Genomic DNA, 5698 nt, shown 5'->3' on the forward strand with positions numbered 1-5698 from the left:
TAATAATAATATACTAAAAATAGAAATAAATATATATTTATAAAATCATTAAAAAATGAAACAAAAAATACAGAAATAATAAAAAAATGTATATGTATTTAATTGAGGATATTTATTTTAATCGTTGTGAAAATTAAGCTAATTTCAATTTATTCCATTCAATCGTGTTATCTTTTATGGTAGGTACATTATAAATATAATAAAAATATCTTGTCAATTATAAATTTTCACAAAATATAAATGTTATTGTGAAACTATTCTATTTTATAATTTTGCATTGTTTCATTGGAGGCTGGCCAAACCTTGTTTCTGTAAATGTTTAATTATTTAAAAACACCTGTTTCAATTGAAATGTTTAACTAATTTTTAATTGTTGTACCTGAATGTTGTTTATTCTTGTTAATTAATTTAAAGTTCTAAAATAACTGTTTACATAAGTTTACCATCGAGACAACGGATATAGTTAATATACCTAATATGTAGTAGAAATTGACTGTCTCTATGAAATAAGAATGTTTTGTGTATTTATTAAATGGTTAGATACATACAATTTGGTGGCATTGCTGTTTCTTTTATTTAAATACCCTTCTTCTTCATAAGACCTTTTTTAGTTTCGTTTACCGATTTGAACAGCTGGAGAATTCAACCCTATGCTATTAAGCTAGAGCTGAGCTACATATGACCTATCGCTTCTATTCACTTACTTATTTCAATAGGTTTATACTTATGAATGTAGAACGATTTTAAAAACAACTTGTTCTTTTGTTCATAATCTTACTGTCTTAGAAGAAAACTAAAACATTATTTCGAGACAGACAACACGAAGATCGCCTACCATTGTCTACTTTCTCATATCTTTTCATTTATGATGTTCTTTTCATAACCTTATTCACAACTAATAGCATTAATTTATCTAATCATACATTTACCCAAAAAGTGAATATTGAGAACAATGAAACACACAATCTGAAGATTACTTACAATAGGTTGTATTAAGCACAAAGGCATATAAAATATAAGAGTATTTGTGAATAGCGATCTTAGCAAACAACGCAAGTAATTTATAAAAGTATTTATTTTAATCTGTAGCTATGAGCATTAGCTGTAGCAGTTTTTTGAATTGAAGAGGTATAGGAGAACGGGAGAATCAAAGTAAATATTATATCAGAGTTAATATCAGAGTCATCGACATAGCCCACCGAATCAGCAAGCTGAAGTGGCAGTGGGCTGGCCATATTAGCCGAAGAACCGATAACCGTTGGGGTAAACGAGTTCTAGAGTGGAGACCACGCCTCGGCAAACGTAGTGTAGGACGTCCTCAGGCACGGTGGAGTGATGACTTGCGCAAGACGGCTGGCAGGAGCTGGATGCGAGAAGACGAAAATCGATCTCAGTGGCGTGCTCTTGGAGAGGCCTATGTCCAGCAGTGGACTGCGATAGGCTGATGATGAACGATGTATTGTGACGACTGACGAGTAATATGTACATCTCAATCACAAATAATGATTGCTACAGTTGTATAAGTTAGACCGCTGTGGTCTAACTTATACGACTGTAGCAATATACAGCGACGACTCATTTATTTATTTTTATTCATTTATTTTTTACATAAACGACTCCCGCATTAAGGAATTTAATCTTTGTGTTGTGAAGGGTTTTACAAATATTCAAGTCACATACACAAAGACAGACTCAGGACAAGCATTCGTGGATCACACAAAAGCTTGTTCGCATTCGTTGGATCGCACTCGATCCCCACGTAGAAATAGATCGATCGCTCAGTGGGTTTGGCGTGGTGTCCTCAACCACTCGGCTCACAAGTACAACAATCTTACTTCTGGAGGTGCTGTTACACCTGCAAAAGGATAAATAGATTCTCCACATATACACATACTGGTGGTTAACTAACGGATAGCATTCAAATACATATGCAAAACATGGAAGAAAAAGATTGACAACAGTTTCTAAGTATGGTTTCTTTTTGTTTGGCTTTTAACTTATTTTATATCTTTTGATATGTTTGTAGCAACAAACCAAACATTACTTAAATAATAATAGCTAACTTGCATAACGACATAAGTCGGTAATAATTGAAACTTTTAAATCAAAACAAAAAAGTTTGCCTCTGTATAATTTTCTATTACACTCATAACAGCTACAAGTCCAGCCTAATGCTAGTTTTGAGTAGTTGTGACACCGTCCGGTATAAATGGACATTCTCTGTGGACTCGTAAAAGATAATTATGGTTGTGCAAGGAATGTGAATAATACGCGTCCATGTTATAACTGGTCAAACTGTCTTATGTAAGAAAAAAATAGCAAAGTTCAGAATGAAAGGTTATACTAATAAAACCAGCCAAGTCCAAGGCAGGCTCGCTATGTATTATAGCTAACATATCAGCTGGGTCATACTTACTAATATCATAAAAGCGATAGTTTGTATGTGTCGACGTTTGATCCTTTGTCACGCATAAACTACTGAAAGAATTTAGACGAAACTTGGTACTTAGTTAGTTTCTAGACAGAATTAACATAAAGAATAGTACCCGAGTAGAACCTCAACGCGATTTTATGTTTCTGAGGGATGATTTTCCATTTGTATCGGGCGGGTCCGTGGGCTACAGCTAGTATGAACATATTTGTTTGTCAGATTATATTGGTAATAATCTACTTAACCAAGTATTGTCAAAGACGTTTTTGAGATACGGGAATGTATTTTTCGACACTGTTAAAAAGTTTCATTGCCTCTCATTCCATAATGCATTCACAATTTTAATAAATTTTATCACAGTGACTGAATCCACCAATATATATAAAAATTTTCAAATCCCTTTAAAATATTCTGCGATGTCAAACCTCTTGTTTGTATAAAAAACTTTTAATTACAATATAATTGAGAAAATTAAGGTAAGGTTTACACAGTAAAATTAACATGTCGGTTTATAGAACTTTTAAATTTTCAAGTGTCACCGTGGGCTGATGAATTTGGGACTACCAACAAACATGTCGACAAAATATAAAAGTGACATTTTGTAACGCTTTTAATGGCTTACTAGGTAAGTATAAAAGAGATGATGTTATCTAACAGTGTCGTTCTATCCCTTTTACGTATTTAATCGATCAAGTTTTTTTTTATGTTTATAATATCATACATAAAAGGCTCTATTCTTTTTTCTTGGAACTAAAAAATGGATTGCTTTTTTTTTGTCATATTTGTGTCAGAGGCCCTAACAGATAGCTCATCTTTTTAAGTAGTGCAGGTATGCGCGATTCCACAATTGCAATATTTTTTTATTAGTCATTTAAATGTTTGGTGGGGAGCCCCTGGGTGGTATCCAATAGTACCCAAATTGATAAAAACGGAATCGTACTACTGAAGCACAGCTGTCCATTTGTCTGTCTATCACGTCCGTCCATCACTAGGCTGTGTCTCATGAACCGTGATATATGGCAATAAAATTTCAAGGAAGATGTTTTTCTGCTACCGCTTTCACAATAAATAAAATTAAAGATTAAGTTACAGTTGTTACGGTCATAAATTTGTTGTTTGATGACGCAAGTTTATTCGTAACCAATTAGGTCGTAGTTTAATTTAAGCCTATTTGCACGAAACCCTGTTTTAATTTTTTCATTGATTTCGACTATTTAGTCTTCCGATAAACATTTTAAACGACATTTGTGTCCATATGCTATATTCAAGCCATATTAATTCCCTTTTTTCAATTCTTATTTGTATTTTCAATATAGGAACAAACAGATTAAAAACTGAACTTATCTTAACTTGACTTAATGCATTAAAAACTTAACCAGGACTAGGTAATATTAAATCAAAGTTAGTTTAACTTGAACAATTAAAGTCAATACGATTGTGATCGTGTTTCAAGCATGGTTGAGCTATGAGCTTGGCTTTTAGCAATGCAAATAGTCTTGTGTACCTGACTCATAAAACTTTCTGGTATTTTATTGAAACGAAGGAAACTGAACTGTTGGCTTCGGTAGTGATTATAATGAAGTGATTTTTGGGGTAAAAGTATATAGCAATGTATTTTGGTAAAAAGGACATTCTTGTCTAGTAATTGATTATTTTGCACTGATACATATAAAGTATCAAAAATGAAGTTCACATAAGAAGGCTTAAAATTAATTTACTTAATAAAAAATAATGGGGTCTAACATCCCCTTAAAATACATAGCATTTGTGCAGTTTTGAAAACAAGGTTTCAGTGAAAACATTTAAAAATATTTGAAAACAGTGTTTTTCAGCAAAATTTTCATAAAAGTACCGGGTACCCTACATTTACTCATGAGCTGGTTCAAAATATCCCAATTACTCATTCTCATGTATTTCAGATAATCCAATGACCCGTAACAGCCGTTTTTTGATGTTACAATTGTAGTCTCTACCCCTTTTATATTTTTGTGATTGGACCTACTGATTGGAAATATCTAAAACAACGGCTGAAATAATGACCTACCTACAGCTATATGCTTTTTCAAAAAGAGCAAAAGAAAAGGGAGTACGCTGATGATTTTTTGGATTTCGTGCCCTAAATCGAAGTAAGGCTTTGCTGTTTTTCCGTCTTTTGTTTTACAATTATAGAGAAGAAATGTCCGGAATGAATTTAGATATGACGACCTCCGTGGTCGAGTGGCGTACGCACCGGTTTCAAGGTGTCGCTAGCTCTGAGGTCCCGGGTTCGATCCCCGGTCGGGTCAATGTAAAAATTCACATTTCTACATTGCCTCGGGTCTGGGTGTTTGTGGTACCTTCGTTGTATCTGAATTCCATAACACAAGTGCTTTGGCAACTTACTTTGGGTTCAGAACAATGTATGTGATTTTGTCCGCATTTATTTATTTATTATTTATATGAATTATTACTTAACAAAACGATGTAAGGACACAGCGTTAGAAAGAGGAGGAGAGGTGTGTTTACATCTGGATGAAGCTACAGGACCGTAGAAATTGGCACGAGAAAGGGGAGGCCTATGCCCAGCAGTGGGAGGTTAGAGTCTGAGGACAACGATGATGATATATGCTAACAATCACGTCAGATCGGCTGCCTAAAATCCTTCTTTCAAAGTTGTATATGAAAAATAAAAAAAAGATTACAGCAATAAGTCTCGTGCTGCCTCATGGTCAGAGATGGTTTACCAGAAATCATTCAATTTAGTATTCCATATTTTTTAGTAGATACAGAATTTTGACAATAGTCTACGTACAATACAGCTTCAAATCCAGACATATGAGGATACAAGTTAAATGTAATGAAGTGTATATATTAACTGTGTTCGAACAAAAGGAGGTTTCCATTTGAAATGTTTATCAAAACCGCACATAATGTCGAGGTTTAGGCCTCTTTGTATCGTTGGAGTTATCTGTGGATCTGCGATAGGCAATTCTTCGGATTACGAGGAAGAAATGAGCAAAGATTGAATAGAGTAACTGAGAGTTACGGCTGTGGGTGTTGAATAGTCCAAGGCATAATGGGCAAAGCGATCGATTCCAGCGTTCTCAAAAAAAATAAGACATGTAAAAGTGATGAAATATCCTACTTCTAGAATAAATGATTTCATTTCATTTCAAAGAGCAATTGTGTTAACAAATTATAAAAAGTTCTCGGAATTTGCCATGGTTGTAATGACTTTTTTCAGGATAAAACCCAACAATAATTTAAAGCTATAAAAATCAACTTGAA

This window comes from Trichoplusia ni, chromosome 4 (assembly GCF_003590095.1).
Source record: "Trichoplusia ni isolate ovarian cell line Hi5 chromosome 4, tn1, whole genome shotgun sequence".
Lineage (NCBI taxonomy): Eukaryota > Metazoa > Arthropoda > Insecta > Lepidoptera > Noctuidae > Trichoplusia > Trichoplusia ni.